Source organism: Labrus bergylta, chromosome 8 (genome assembly GCF_963930695.1).
Source record: "Labrus bergylta chromosome 8, fLabBer1.1, whole genome shotgun sequence".
Lineage (NCBI taxonomy): Eukaryota > Metazoa > Chordata > Actinopteri > Labriformes > Labridae > Labrus > Labrus bergylta.
Window position 1 is genome coordinate 24,064,566 of NC_089202.1, and position 16,836 is coordinate 24,081,401.

General features: G+C 46.3%; 1 protein-coding gene across 3 annotated transcripts in view; it reads right to left on the reverse strand.

Annotated features, from left to right (window-relative positions):
• sema6cb (semaphorin 6Cb) overlaps window positions 1–16,836 on the reverse strand; it is a 172,678-nt gene that overhangs the window by 103,940 nt on the left and 51,902 nt on the right. For 2 of the 3 annotated variants that reach the window (XM_065957691.1, XM_065957689.1), the window contains exon 3: window positions 96–261. The gene's annotated coding sequence lies outside the window, so the exon portion shown is untranslated. Of the gene's footprint in view, window positions 1–95; window positions 262–13,233; window positions 13,458–16,836 lie in introns of those variants that run through there. The other variant, XM_065957690.1, reaches the window with a different exon arrangement.

Sequence of the window (16,836 nt, forward strand, 5' to 3'; positions counted from 1 at the left end):
GTTTCTGCTTTTCACAACAAAACACAACAACCAAAAAGCCCAAGCTCATAATTTGCTGACGCGAGTTGCATTAAAGAAATCAAAAGTGAACTTACAGACAGGTTTTCTCACGTCCAACGATCCAATAATCCACTGATCTTTAGCTCCTCCTACTCCTCTCAGGAAGTGACCTCAGTATGGCGGGGTGATGGGTTGCTTCAGGGGTTAATACCCCCCCTTTGAGATTCTCCCTCTGAGAAGGTTTAGCCTCCAACAAACTTCCTGTGAGAGCAAACAAAGAAAGAGAAAAACATGAGAGTTGACAACAACAACAGGAGAGGAACAGCTGCACTGTGATGACACAGGGGGCTCGTCTTTATGCCTAAATGGGGCCACTGACCCATCAGAACCTCCACGATGAGGGTCTCGACGAGCACACAGTGTATCCTCTTCAGTCATTCTCCTGTCATAACATCACAGCAACATGAGCAGGGAGGCCGTGAGAGAAGCCAGATGTGCTGCAGGGTTATGGGCTCAAACATGGCCGCCATATAAGGGGCTAAAAGGAAGATGATTGAACGGCTTTTCTCCCATCTTAACATACGAAGAAATACTTTAAAATATGGGTTTGTAATGACTCATGTTTGGTTTGATTGTTTGATGAGACTTTATCGAGGATGATAGTGTGTCAACAAACAATAAATCAAAGTGTGCTACAAACACAAACAAGCCATGAGGTCTTCATTATTCAGTTTCAATGTACCAAGCTGCAGCCCACACACACACACACACACACACACAGTATGAGTTTTCATACTCAGCTCCTCAATCATACAGCGGACCAGATGCACACATGTGGTTCAACCTACACTTATGGTAAACGTCATGCCTTCTCGTCAAACACACCAGCAGGTTATCATGGCGGCTGCAGAGCAAGATTAAGAAATTGAGGAACGCACCACCGTCTTTTAAATCGGAGGCGTGGAAGCATTTTGGCTTCCCCGAGTCAGAAAACGAAAGAGGTGAGACGATACCAGACGAGACAAAAACTGTGTGCAGACAATGCAAGAAGACAGGAAACTACACAAATAACACAACCAACATGATGCAGCATTTAATCCACAACCACAACGAGAAGCTCCAATCACCTCCCCATGTTGAGAGGGAAAAAAAACATGAAAAAGGCCAAACCACACTGAGAAGCGGGTAAGCAGCCACGCTCGCCCCAACAATGAGTGAAAGAGCCAGAGAGGTTACGAGGTGCATTGGTGTTTTCATGAAGAAATTAAAGGAATCTATTTCAGTCATGTCATAATTCGTCATTTTGGAAAATAAATCGCGAATAGGATGGCATGGTGAGTTGAGTGAATCGTTAGATTAGAGAGAGAGAGAGACATAAGACATATATTCTCTTTCTTGTAGCCTCTGAAATAAAATGGTGTCTGCTCTCTAAACTGAGCGAAACCAGCAACCTGATGTTATTTGATTTTTTTACTAGAAACATACAAAAGCTTATAATATGGAGACATCCCTACAACAACTCATGGCAGATAGACCTCTTGTGAAACCATTAATGTAAGGTCAGGAACCTGAAACACACACACACCTCCTGGTGACTAATGCACATGTTAAATAGATTTTTATGGAACCCTACGCTGACTCTCTGATGGCACACACATGAGAAGGGGGGGGGGGGGGTGGGGGGGGAGTGTGTGGGAGGGGGAGGCCCACAGAGTGATTCCTCACATCCTATTGCCCTGGTTAAAGCATGTGCAGCTCTCTGACTCACTCGCCCAGCAGATGAGCCGCATGTCTGTCCCGATCCGTCCTGAACGAGGCGGCTGGACTGCAGCTGCCGTGAGCTCAACGCCATCGCTCACTCCCACCGTGGCTTCATGGAGCCACTGTGGGCCTGTAAATACTTAACTACCCCCGCGTTCTGTAAATTAAGCACAGCGCTGGGTGACAGCCTGGGCATGCAGGCTCATAGAACATAACCTGTGTGGTGTAAAGACGGGGCGTGGGGGGTGGGGGGGGGGGGGGGGGGGGTGGCTGGTTAGTGGGAAGGTTACAGCTCGTCTTAGTCATGGGAAGCAGCCTGCTGGAGTACAGTGAGTGATGTCAACTCTAAAATTGCACTTAAAGATTAATAGGCTCCATTACACAAACCTCTGACCACATACTTCCACCTTCCCACACATCGGTCACACTGTGGACCGACCACAGCTGCTACGCTTGTCAAAAACCGCCACTGTCAATCAGGCGAGGACACGAGGTCAAAATCATTATCACACTGAAACGTTCTCTTCTTTTATGGCTTTACCTCAGAATGGTGTCAGAGCAATTCTATTTCACCGTTCAACATAAAGCTTCTGTTTTCTGTACGATGTGTTAGCCAACAGGTGTTGCAGCGATGGAAGCGGGCAAGAGAACTGGTTCAGATAGAAGTGATTGTACCCGACCTAAAAAGCCTCTGCATGTTTCTAATAAGCTCCACGAGCAGAAACGTGCTCAAACTAGGATCAATGTTGGAGATGCTTTTGAAAAATGGAGAGAGGTTAGAACGCTGAAAGGTTTACAGAACCATGCAGAGCTGGCTAAACACTGAAGCTTCAGTGTCCACTGGGGGGGGGGGACAGCTCTCTATGATGTTGTGACAAACAGGACAGCATTTAAGATCATATAAATCAGCCTCAAGTCAAATCACAAACCATCAAACCTTAATTGAAAATCTCAGAGGTGGTCTCGGCTAAATCCTTCAGAAAATGGTATTGACTTATCCTTATCAGCGTTTTCTAAAACACGACGTGTAGCCTTGACATCCATTAGCAGCTGCTGGCACAGACTTCGGGTGAATGAGGGTTCGATGATTCAGTAGGAAGTTGAACATGACCACCAAGGCGTTGTTGTTTTCTTCAGTATAGGTTTTCCTCACGCCTGCACACAGTAGTTTCATATATGGATTTTGAAGCCTGAGATCAGCTGGTGGGATTCTCATTAAGCTCTGTAACTTCAGCTGCTCCAGCTCTTAGACTGGGTGCTCATATAACGCATGGGAGACGAGGGGTAATGTTGCTGTGATTGTTTCATTGCCACACAGCGATCATTGTGCCCCGGTGCTTAGTGGCATCCTATAATTTCTAATCTCATTTTCTGGAAATAGTCCCGCAGAGAGGCCCCCTTATCCTGCCATAATAGTTTTGAGGTGAGGCCCCATTAACCAAATGAGCTTTTTTCAGAGCACAACATTCCTATTAGCAGCACTCAAACAATCCCTCATCTCCTTCAAACACACTGAGAGCTTCCCCCGCAGACCCCATGCACCGCCAGCATAACATCTTGCGTTCTGGATTTTTGCCTCCCGCCGAGCGAACTTGGCAAAGTGTCTGCCTTTTCCTTAAATTACCCTAAAACTCCCTGAACAGAATCATCCCACACAGACAATCCCATCTCCACATCTCCACTCCCACTCCTCTGGATATTTCCCCCGAGGGCCCCGCGGTGCTCACTGGGTTGTGGTGGTGATCAATGGCCCCTGGCTGTGGGCGTCAGGCGGGGTGGGGGTGGGGGGGGCTGGGCTCCAGGAATGGAGGTATTAATAATGCAAGGTCCAGGCCTGTCATATCCTCCATTAGCAGAGAGGAGGCGAGAGGCCCGACGGCTGATTGATTACTAATTAGATTAATTGAATTCTTTTGGAAGAGGAGGAGAACGTAACAGACTGAGGGTCTGACGGGTGCGAGGGTAGAGGAGCCTGGGCGGCTGAAAAATATCCACTGAGGCTTTTTGAAAGAAGATTAGGACGTGCATGTTTCTTCTCTGAGAAGAGAGCACGATTCAGGGAAGAACAGCCAGTGCCTGCGTAATAAACAAGAATTCAATCAAAGTCCAACAGCTGACCTATTACTTGAAAAATGTCATGCACAACTCTCTGCAGGATTCTCTTAACAACGCACCTGCGGACGACTAAAGAGATCCGCCCTGCAGAGCTGCAAACACACACAGTATCCAGTGTTACTTCCAATGCTTGTGTTGTCTCACTCTCTCGACAATATGACATTTTGGCACAAGGGTGCAGCAGGTTGTGGGAATTTAAGTTCCACTTAATCTCCCCGCTGCATCCTTTGCAGATAAAACCAATCAAACACATGAAATCCGCAGCGAACACATTCCAGTCTGTGTGAGAAACTTTAAAGGGTCAACTTGTATTCATGGCTGCCCCTGACTCAGGCTTGTATCAGTTTGTTAAACTCTTCAATGCAAAATTTTAATCTCCCGTATCAGCTCACACGGGACTCAACTTAACTTTGTCTAAGACTAACTCCGGCTGTCAACTGAAGATTTTAAGTTTCTAGGAAATACTTATAAAGTTAGAGACGAACAGAGCTCAAATCGACTACTGTTTCATGACTTCTTTGTTCTTCTTTGTGTTTGTTTCTTAGAAACGAGATTTAAAGGCTTTATATGCAGATGTCGCCCTTGAGCACCAGCATGAAACAAACAACTCGCGCTGCATTGTTGCATTTACCCAAAATGAGCGTGATCTAGAAACGCAGTTAAGCAGTGAGTACAGTATGTTATTCTTCTTTTCTCTAGTCCCTCAATTAAACAACTTCTATATGGGAGGGGATGTAAACAAACTGAAGATAGGACTCGGAAAACTCGGAAAGCATCACAGTCAGTGGGACTCGGGTGTTACATTTAAGTGTGAAAAATCTCATATAAAGCCTTTAAGGTCTAATTTACTGAAACTGTAGTTCCTTCCTCCTCTTGAAATGTTGCTGGAACATGTCTCTCAAACTGCAGGAAGGTGTCAGATTCCCACACTGTGAGGCATCAGAGAGACGGACATATACGAGACGTGCTCCATTTGGTGTTTTTATCCTTCAGCGCCTTTTGTTAAAACCTTGTGAGCAGGGGGCCACCCCAGGTGCCACCCCAAAAATCCTAAACTGTAATTGGCTATTCTCCCTATCAGAGGCGGGACTTATGTTAAAACCACCTAAAAAGGCTGCTCGTAGTTTACATATCAATGTAGCATATTTTCTTTTATTTGTACTTTCAGTTATAAAATCATCTTTGAACAGGTTCATAGGACGGTAAAGCACTCTGTCTTACTTGCAATTAACTAACTCACAATGTGTCGCGACCAACAACATTGCAACTTACAATGTGCAGGAGTTTGCATGCTGTGTCATTAAAAGTTAAGCTAATGTTGCTAATGCTAGCCCATCTGATTGGTGACATAAAAAAAAAAGGGTTAACTACTGAATCAGTCCGTGCCCCTGTTGGGCCACCCCACTCTGGACACGCCCCTGCTTGTGAGAGGTGCAGAGAGCAGGAATCCTAAACCTTAAAACAGTCTGACTGAGCTCCTGAAAACAAGCCAGCAACAACTCAGCTCACAGACGAACTGCGTGAGACGTAATTAAAAAACGCCAAACAGACGGGTCGTTACTGTGAAACTACATCAAAATAAGTTTGTTGACTTTTAATGGATTCATTTCTTCTTCCACTAAATGAGTTTTCTTTGCATCTTCGATACATTTAAGTTAATCGTTATTAGACTGAAATCCATCTGCCAATAATCCAGCCCGATCGTTAACGTTGATTAAAAGTCAATCACTGCCCACTTAGTGTCGCTGTCTAACCTCCGACATGATGAATGTGACGCGCTTTGTTTTCAGGACGTCTTTGTTGTTCCATTGATCAAAAGCTCCGCGGGCAGATTTAAGAGGAGCTGCAATTCTTCATTTACATTAATATCATTTGTTGTAATTAACAAGCCGAGTCAGGAGGACGTTTCTGGAACATTTCCATCCCAACATCAAAATGATTATTTGATTACAGCAGCACTTCTTTCTCTCCCGGTGCCGTTGTCATTCTCAACAAGAGGGCGAGGCGGACGTGTATGCATGATATTCTGAGAATGAGACTAATTGGCACATTGGTATGGCCACACTCATTACACACACCCACACTCAACATAAATAGAGTCGCACATCGGTGGGGGTGGGGGTGGGGGGTGGGGGGATAATGCCTTCCAAATAAGGAGCCGTATTATTTGTCTCAGCCTGCCGCTGCAGCAGACCTCCACCAGCTCTCCTCCAACCTCGGGGGAAATCAATCCCAGGAAGCATTTGGCGCTAAGATTCTGACATTTCTCACTTTTAAGAAACACATATTTCTTTTATGAGCAAGACGCAGTTAAGAAGCATGACTTATAGATTTTGTTTTCTTCATGTTTTCCATCTAAATCCAGCACTCCACTAGTCCCTGCCTGCACTGAATACTCTGCTGGTGCTCAAACTGGACACTTACACTTGTGCATTAATGCTCACTATCCCTGTGCACTTCTGAAACACGTGTTCAGATTTCAGCTCAGTGTTGGACTTTTTATGCACAAAAATACTCCCAACATGCTTGCACTTGGTTTTGTTTTTTCTCTGCTTGTGCTCAAACTGCTTACACTCAAATGTATTATCGCTCGCTACTTCTTCGCACCCGTTAAACATTTCTTATTGCATTTGTTTGCACAAAAACGCAGCAAAACTCCCAGACCCCATAGAATAGCAGGTCAAGCTTCGGACTGTTCACCAGCCAATCACAGGGCTGACATAAAGAAACAGACAACCAGACACACTCACATTCACACCTACGGGCAATTTAGAGTCAGCAGTTAACCTAACGAGCATGTCTTTGGACTGCGGGAGGAAGACGGAGTACCCGGAGAGAACCCACACATGCACGGGGAGAACATGCAACCTCCACACAGAGAGGCTCCTGTCAGACGGGGATTCAAACCAGGAACCTCCTCGCTGTGAGGAAACAGCGCTAACCACTGCAGCACCTTCCAATACGTGAACTTAAGAATTTGTAATTTGTAAACTAGTGTCTGTGCTGTTTTTACTATAGAAGCTAACATATGATGGTAGCAATATTTGAGCACGTCGTCCTCACATTTGTCCAAGAAGTTGATAATAAGGAACTTTTTTACAAGAAGCCTGAAGAAGACATTTAGCTTGAATGCAAAAATGTCAAGGAAAGGCTATTATCTTGTATCCATCTCAATCTTGTGTCATCACTAATGGGTGGTGGACAGCCAATGATGCACTGGCTGCTTTTTTTGGCCCTCTTATCCCCTGTCATGAATCATAAGAAGACTGAGACTTTATCAGTAGCGAAATGACAGCGAGATGGGTCTTTATGCTTTCTTGTCACTGATGAGGTCTTGAGGGGCCGTCAGGATGAAGTGTAATATCAGACATATTAATTATAACGCTCCTCCATCAGGCTGGAAGGCAGCTCTGACTCAGTCCCTCATATCTGACAGAGTTCATCTCTGTCCGACTTCCCCTGCTGCAGCAGCAAACGTCTTAAGTTTGCTTGGACTTGTTGGAACAGAAATCTGTTGGCACATCGTCGCAGAGAACAAATAAAAAGCCAACTCATTTAGAAACTGTCAGAGTCGCTGTGACGTGTTCAGGACTGTGATCAGAAACACAAGCAGGCTGCGGAGAGAGTCGAACAGCACCGACTCTGAGAGTAAGGCCAAGAAGGCCAATAAAGTCTGAAAACAAAGATGAGCCTGTTCTTTTGAAAGTAAGAGACTCGATGTACAGCAGCAACACAAAGACCTCACTGATCAGTTCAATGAAAGCTCTGCTCATGATCGTTGGCTCCGATTGTCTTTGTACCTTGATCTGTACCTGCTTTCTTTCCTTTAGGCCTGAGGCTGCCTCCTCCTCCTCCTGCTCTTCCTCCTCCTCCTCCTCCTCCTCCTCCTCCTCTCAGCCCCTGCGGCTCACTGCAGTGACGACATGCTGTGCTAATTGAAAGCGACCCTGACTCGTCCTTTTTCCAAACCGCTCTGGCTGATGCCCTGTTGTTTTTCCCTCCGCCGGCGGTTGACAACTGGCCTTTCGGCTGAGGCGTTCTGCAGTGTGAACTCTGGCCTCGCTGTGTCGGCTCCTCGCCTCTCCCTCCCTCTCTCTCTCTCTCTCCCTCTCCCTGTGCAAACACAAGGCCAGGTCCAAAGCCACACAGTGAGGTAGAAAGCTGCAGATGAGCACCTTTTCTTCCTGCAGTATAGTTCTCTAAGTGAAGCTGTTCTGGAAGAGATCCTTCTTGTAAGAATAAGGAGGGCCTCAAGAGGTTAAAAAATCAGAAAAATGGATTCTGATTTGTTTCCCTCATGCAAGATGCATAATATTGTTTGCACGATAAAAAAAAAAAAAAGGTCTACAATCTGAAAATCAATGAAGATGCAAAGTACTGCGAGGCATCTTCCCGTGAACACGCTCTGCAAACTGTGAAGGACAAAAGCACAACCTAATAGACGAGCGGCAGCAGCAGCACAGACAACATGATGAAATTCTGCTCGTCCTTAATTCCTTTATCAAGAAAGCAGCGATATTCCACTGAAACAAAACGCTTGTACCTGCAGACTTTCACAGAGGTGGGCTGCTCTTATCACCCTCTCTGAATAGGACTGGGGCCCGTAATGTAATAGCCTAGCCGCGCGCTCATAAATCACCTGAAGAGGCTGCATGCCACATGCACTGACACTCCCAATCTGGCAACCTGTGTCTTTATTAAAGAGCACATTATGCTGAAAGGCGCCTTTTTCCTCCCCACACTTTCTCTCCGCTGTAAAAACACCTCCACTCATATGTTTATGCAAACATGAGGACACAAATACTTTCCTGTGCAGGCACAAAGACTTTTCAGCGAGGTTTCGTCAACAGAATGTGTGTGTGTGTGTGTGTGTGTGTGTGTGTGTGTGTGTGTGTGTGTGTGTGTGTGTGTGTGTGTGTGTGTGTGCTTCCACAGACAGAGACTTGCATTGTTTTCATATCTTGTCACCTCCCCGTTTCAAAATTAAATCAATTGTCTCCCTCCTGCTGTTGGAGACGCATCAGTGTAGAAGTATGAATGTCTTTATTCACATCTGATTTGTCTTTGTGAATATGGAAGATGTTATTGGCCTATAGCGTACACAGCAGACTGCGTCGTTTCTTTGTGTGTAATATTGTTGTTTTTTTTTTCCCGTCCTTCCAGCAGATTTGACAGTTATATTGAAAAATGTCAGGAGTGCACGTCACACAGGCTGACAGAGAAACAGCAATGGAGGGAGATATGGCATCGGCACAGCCCCCTGTGTGCAGACAGAGAGGTAAACTACATTATGTACGTGAGGCAGGAAAGCGTCTGAGTTAATGCAGACTTAATGAGTGAGAGAAAGGGCGGATCAAGTCCTATCATGGAATAAATTGTTACTCCAAGTCTGGAAGACAAACAGTTTAATGACATGATTAAAACATAAACTGTAAATAATGTTTGAAGCCTGAGTGACGTCACCCGTCTGTTCCTGCAGGGGGCGCCGGAGGCTTTTCGGCAGCAGCCGCCATGCTGGAAATGCTGTCTCAGCATAACTTTCAGTCAACCTAACGACAGGCTGAGAGCTGGAGCTGAGGCGGGTTTTAAGCCTCCTGACAAACCGTTACACCGCGCCCGCCTGTCAATCAGGTCAGCTACACGCCTTATTGTGAATAACTCTTATCCTTCATCAAATCAAAACTGATGAGTCATCAAAACATTCACCCCCCCCGTACAGTGTGTGTCGATCGAGACATGAGCTAATCAGACCTATTTGTTTTTTTGAACCAGGCTGTAAACATGTTAATCTCTGCTGTAAAAACAGGCTTTTTAGAATGGGTATGTATGTGACTTCCTGTGTTCCTGCAGCCAGCCTCTAGAGGACACTCCAGGAACTGCAGGATTTTGCAATTCGGTTGCCGCTTGGGTTCAACTCAAATGAGAATGTGGCTCAGCGAGCATGGGCATATCAGACGAATCAGGTTGGACTATGTAAATCCATAGTGGGGGACAGGCCTAGACTCTGGGTTGACACTCTCACACGGTTATCAGACTGTTTAGATATAAAGAACTAACGGCTTAAAGAGACGTCAGAATCCTCTCCAGATACTTTTCTTCAGTCTAACAAACAGTTTCTGTAATCAAACCGTCGCTGCATCATCGCTCAACTCAGCGGAAAGAACGCTGCTCATCAACTCCTGCAGTGTCTGGCGAGCCTCACACAAAGGATCAGTCAGTCAGTCATGACACACTCAAGTCAGGAACATACCTTCTTAAGAAATCAAGATGTCAACTCTCTGAGCTGCAGGACTATTTGTGCCAACGATGCTCCAGACCAAAAAAATCATGCAAATCATGAACAGGTTAAAAAAAAAAAAAAAACACTGCATCCCTTCCTCCCACTCAGTCCTTGCAAACACAAGCGGTACCCGTCGGTAAACACCGGCAGCAGCGGCGGCGGCTCGTCGTGCACAGAAAGCCTTCGACTGCCCAAAGATTGAAATGCAAACAGCTCGTGAGCTCTCGGAGAAGAAGTCGTAACACTCAGAAATAAAGCGTGAAGGTTTGGTATTTAAGACGGGAGAAGGTCAGGGCTGTTTGTGGAGGTTTTTTCCTCCTCCTGTGGTCCTAATCTGACCAATGGCTGCAGTCCAAGTCGATCTCTGAGGATCTTCCTCACCCACAGAGCTGCTGATGTAAATCTCTCAGTGCATGAACAGAAAGAAGTCTGAACCTGTCCTCTACACTATAAATGTTTTTTTTATCAGCATGAACCAAAAAAGGCTAAGTGAAATTATAAATGTAACTCAAGTATGACCACCAGGGCGGCAGTAGTTCAAGTCCCGGCTCAGACCATGCCTGGACATTGGTCTGGTAGCTAGAAAGGTGCTAAGTCACTTCCTGAGCACTGCCCAGGTGTCCTTGAGCAAGGAACCTATTTTGTTAAACAAAAAAAAAAAATGCCAACCATTCTCGACTTCTCCTAAAGACACATCGTTCATCCGGGATGTTTTTAAATCTGACGACTTGGAGAGCGAGAGGAAGGATTCCTGTTCTCACCTGAGCGACCAAACATCTCCGACTTCTTCAAAAGTTTGCTTTAACATCCGATTCAGCGACATCGATTGTGCTTGATTTTAAAACATGTCCGTGATTCTTTTTTTTTCTTTTTACAAAATCTAATTTAACTCATTCTCTTCGTATCCAGCGAGTCATTTAATTCTCATCGTGTTCACACGGCGTGGAGGATCATGTTTTATACCTGCAGCAGATCAGGTTTTCAATCTTGAGTCGAGGAGATCCCTCGACACGAGCACTAACCCGGGTCAGCAGACGATGAGCGCAGGGCGAGCGGGTACACTTTCTGTATCTCCTCAACACGGATGAGACACGGTGTCACAGCAGTGGAGGCTGAGCCCCCCTGTTTGTTATCTCGTCTGCCGTGGAATGTTGGACATGCAGACGCACGGCGCAGGGGGAGACAGGTAATCCAGGATTACAGCGGCAACATGTCATTTCCATGGACGTGTTATTGGTGTGTTATGCGAAACGTCGGGTGCAACCCCCATCTGTCTGCTCCCAAACTCTAACTCTGGCACCCATCAGTGGCGCGCCGTGGACCAGCATAGACGACGAGATAATGAGCTCCCGTTGCCTTGTCAACGCCATCCCGTATCCCCCCACCCCTCGTCAGCCACGCTCAAAAGCTTCCGTTTGCCAGTTTTTCATCGTGCAGAGCTCTTCGGTAAACAAAGAATCAAGGTGGCAGATGAGATTTCATATGGTCTTAAAATCCCTCCAACACGCCGCCACAGATGGACGATCCAGACACGCGGCGTTTACAGACTGCTGGAGGGGGAGGGGCTTAAACTGCTAATGAGAAACACTCAGACGATGAAAACAGAAATCAGAACGTGATAACTGGAAGTCAGAGTTCACACACAGTCACATGACTCAGACCTCATGACTTTAAAGAGGACATATTATCGCCCTTCTCCACCTTTTCAAACAGTCCCCTGGGGTCTAAATGAAACATCTGTGCTGTGCTGTGGTCAAAATATAACATGAATCAAGCACCAGAGGAGGTTTATGACCCTTTATGAACCAGCTCAGAACACTCTGTTTTGGTGTGTGTGTCTCTTTAAATGCAATGAGCCTCCCCCCCTGAGTTTTCCCGGTAGACATCACTCCTCTGTAGCGAGAATAAAGTTTTGTTCTAGGTTGGGGTGGAGTCCATGGGTGGAGATACCAGGGGACGGGAAGGGGATTTATTTTACCAGAATCCCACTGTGATGTCACAAGGAGAGCACATTTGAAACAGAGCATTTTTCTCTGAGTTGTAAGACTTATGCAGACCACAAACAAAGGACTGGATGGGTTTATTTCACATTTTGTGAGTCGGTGCAAATAACTGTACTGTCAAAGTGGATTTTTCAGAATATGTCCCCTTTAAAGCTAAAAAGGTTTACAGTGACAGTCGACCTTTTCAGAAATTGTTCCTTTATTTGATTACTTTTTTAAAAAGTTCTCTTAAAGTGCATTCAGGCGGGCGGGCGGCGTCAGACTGGAGTCAGGTCAGAATAAAGTAATACACATTAAGGGCACAAAAGGCTGAATGGAGCAGCTCGAATGCAATCCCAATTTTTATTACGCGTTCCTCCTTTTCTGTTTGGAGCACCCCTATCTATTCTCCCGTCCCTCCTCTCCTCTTCCTGCAGCTCTTTAAGTGTTAAAGAGTCTGTGCTCGTTTATGTGATGAATGTGCGCTCCGTTTTTTGGCCAGGACTCGATCACAAGAAGGAGATTCCTATCTCAGGAGGACGCCCAGGTTGGATAAAGGTCAACAAAGAATCCATAAAAAAATCTTCTACATTAAGAGTTCAGAGTTTATGGGCTTCTTAAAGAGGCCAGCTCGTCCCTCTGTCCACATCACATCCTCAGTGACGGCCTTAGTGGAGGAAATTCAGACTGTTTAATTTCAGGGTTCTTCTGCTGTGATATTCATGATCCTCCGTCTTCAAGTAAGAGATATCAAAGTGACAGTGTCCCGAGATGATGTCTGTTATTAACAGGAGGTGAGCTTTAACTTTATACTCAATCCTCCTGATTCATGATGATGGACAGACCTTCATTCATGATCACTCTTTCATTTCCATTTCTTTCATTTTCTCGGCCATGAGACGATATAATATCGCCACGCTACATATTTACTTATTTTTTCAACACCTCTAACGCGTCAATCATCCGGTTCCAGACCCAAGTCCCTACCTTTAAAATCGAGGTCCTCAGGTCATGCCAAAAGGTGAAATCAAGAGTAAGATCACACACAGATAAAAACATGGAGAAAACTCTGAGGAAGGAATGATCGCCACTTACATGATAACCCGTTATGGCGTTCCACGTCTGAGTCAAATCGCAGGTTAAAATCCAAAAAGTCCAAACTTGTCATACTCAGGTGATAGTGAGATTGAAAGCTCCTCTCTCTCTCTCTCTCTCTTTGTCTGGAGGAAGAGTCGGGTCACATTCCTCATGCTATACCTCTGCATGTGCATCACTACATTTCCTGTAGGGTCACATTCTCTCCCCCACCTGCCTGTCACAGCGCTGCGTAACACAGAGAGTGTTAGAATCCAACACAAACACACAGACACACAGACACACACACACACACGCTCAAACATCCCCTCCAGCAGTCAGTGTGTTGTTTACCACTTAGCTGTACTCGCGCTCTGAAATGACGCCAATCTTCGTCCTCGTCTTCGGCGGAACACATCAACAAACCAACACAGTCCGCACTCACGAGCGTTTAAGAGCCGTGTTATGTTGTGGACTTAATGTTCAAACAAACATCGCCTCTGTAATTCAAACCTAAAAGGTACATCAAGCACTTCAGCGTTTCTGTTGCATCATCGGCCCGGGTTCTTTTCTTTTTTTTTTCTGCATAAACATCAAGTTGTTCCAATCCGCCGCACACCCCGCCGCCCGCCCAGCCGCCCAGCCGCCCTCCGCACCCCCCTCTCCCAGCTGAACACTGACACGTTCCTTCAGAGAAGCAGCTGAAACACAATGAAACGTTCTGCAGAACGTCTACCCGAGCACTTTGTGTCTCTGAGGAGCTCGGCTGAAAGTTGGACGGCTAACCTCTCGCCCGCTTTTTAAATAAAGCAGCTCGGCCTCGTTGCAGAGAACATTTGAATCCTAATGTTCTCTGAAAGTTGGCGTCCGTCCAGCAGCTACATTATTATATAAAAAGGGAGAAAATGTTCAAGATCTCGCTGCGGCAACTTGAACTTCCCACACATCCCCCACACTTTAATTCAGCAGATGATCGTGTTAGGAGCTTTCTTGCCGGGAACATCTGCTTTACTCTGTTTGCAGCCTGAATCATGACATCAGTGTTGACAAACTGTACACACTGCGCCGGGTGAAAAACACATAATGCCGAGCACAGCGCTTATTTTCTCCTCCTACATACAAACCCCTCTGCCAACTGCATGACTCAGAGCATTTAAAGGGGAATTTTCTATGTTTTGAAATCCCTTTTTATACATATTTAGACGTCTAAATTCAGTCTGGGATAACTCCAGGGCAGTGCTTCAGCGGGGAGAGAGAGGGGGGGTGGGGGGGTTGGGGGGCAGGCATAATGTGACCTTCAGGGACGGGTGGGCAAAAGTGCGTCCATTAAAAGTGCTTGTTTCTGCCTCTAACAGGCTAACATTTTTTTATCTCACACTCTTTTCATACATGCTCTCCTGATAAAAGACAGCCTGCCCCTGAACGTTTCCCTCAGTTCTCCCTGTAGGAGGGGAGGGGGGGGGGGGGGGGGGGGTTAGGCGGCAGGACGCCACGGTTGTAAGGTTTACAACATAAATCCAAGATGGCCGGCAAAAAAAAAAAAAAGAAGAAAAGCGTGCAACATAAACAGTTTTTATCCTTTATATCAGTGCTACATGTACATGTAAGGTCGCTCACTGGTCATGTGGTAAAACATCATCGCCCCTCCTGCTCGCCAGTGGTAAGTTATCACGCAGCTTTCACAGAGGAGTCAGAGGTCAGAAGTCAGGAGGAACAATTCAGCTGTTTGCGTTCACACGTGCAGCTCACCCCGAACATTTCAGGAAGTTTTCAGGAGTTTGGTGCATGTGTGAAATAATGATGGATATTTAGACTCTGAGCCCAGGTGTAATAACACCAGAATCCCCCTTTAAACAAAAAGCACAGCCTGTCATATTCATGTTTCTTTGTAGCTTCATGACTGTGGCTCTGCCCTGCGTCCACCTGCAGCGTGGAAGCAGAGCAGGTCAGCAGGGAGATGAGGTCACGCACCGCCGTGCGGCCGCCTGGCACTGGCCTGCGCCCTGGAAAAGAGTCTCATGGAAATGTGCGGGGGCTTGGCCCGTCATCACTCCCGCCTCAGATTGCTAATGGCTTTCCAAGTTTGGAGCCGCCATTTGTCAGCCTGACTGATGTTCCCGCCATGAGGATCAATCTCTTTCCATCATCCATCTCCTCATCGTCAGAGGAAAAGTACGCTGGTGCTTTTTTTTTTTTCCCCCGGAACCAAACTTCGATAAAATAAATAGAAACACTTAACCTAAGGTAGGATAGGACGTGTAGGGAGTATAGTGAGGATAAAGGAGAACATAAGAAGACTTTGTACTCAACAGATCAGCATCAGGCACAGCCGAAAAACCTGTTTCTATCCCTGGAACATCTTCAGTCGACAGTCGATGAGACACCAGGAGCTGGAACATCATCACCAACGAAGAGATTCTTAATGAAGCCTCACAAACAGGAGGAAGCCACGACGTCTCTGCAGGAAGACGAGCCACTCAGCGGTTCTGACCATGTGAGGGGCCCACAGACCAGTAGGGGGCCCCTGAGGGCTCACAAAGTGTAAACCACAGCAGTGGCCCAAAAACGGGCAAATTTTGCAATGACTGTAGGAAAACGTTCCTAAGGGGGGCCCCATCTGACAAAATTCACTCTAAAACCAAAGTCAGTCAATTGAAGTCAACTAAAAAAATGAAGAAGAATGATTCGTCCATCGGAGGGAAAACAGAAACAGGGAAAAAAAAAAAAAAAAGAGGAAGAGGAGTAAGCGTTGGAACACTGGCAGACATAACGGTGATAAATGTTGGTTGAAGGGCCCCCAACAAACTCTAGAAACCCCACTGGGGTGAATGAGTGAAATATGAACAGGAAGTGGCGAGGAAAGTGGAGGTAGGAGAAGGAAGAGAAGTTAGTGTGTGAAGCAAACAGCTGAGAGAGGGTGAGGGGCCCCAGGTGAGCCCCTGTGGAGGGTCATTTCACAGCCCGGCAGAATGACTAACGCTGACAGGTCAGCTGGAAGACTCGCTGCCAAGAGAAACCCTCAACGGAAAGAAACAGGTCACGCACACTCACACACAGACACACAAACACTTCTGCCTCCTCCAAGAAATAATTTCCTTTTTAATCTGCCGCACAATAACCGAGGACGCTGTTTATTGACCTTTACCGCGATGCTTTTCACCAGGCAATCACAGCTTTGGCTCGAGGCTCAGTCATAGAGCTCCGGCTGCTCGGCTCGCTCAGATTAATCCTCCCATCATACAGCTGCCTTTTTGGTACGCTCACAGCTCAGGATCCACGTTATGGATGTGCAGCGGGCACCTGGGGGGGGAGGGAGCGCCATTCCCTGACAGCCGCCATGATTGGATCATCAAACCAGACAAGTGGATGTTATAGCCGTCATTAGCGTAGTAACAAATCAATTAAAGGGGAATCACAGCACTAAAGGCCCCCGTGTACACACGAGCTGCTGAGAGGCGTGTGCAGACGCAGGCTGCGAAGCCCAACAGCTCATGTGGCGGTCACAGTTTGAATTCAGAATGGAACCTGCCCGCTTTCACAGTTCAGAGAGGCCGGCTGGGAAATGTGTTAAAATCACAGATGTTGCACTTTTAAACACAAAAATGAAGCAGGTAGAACTGCTTC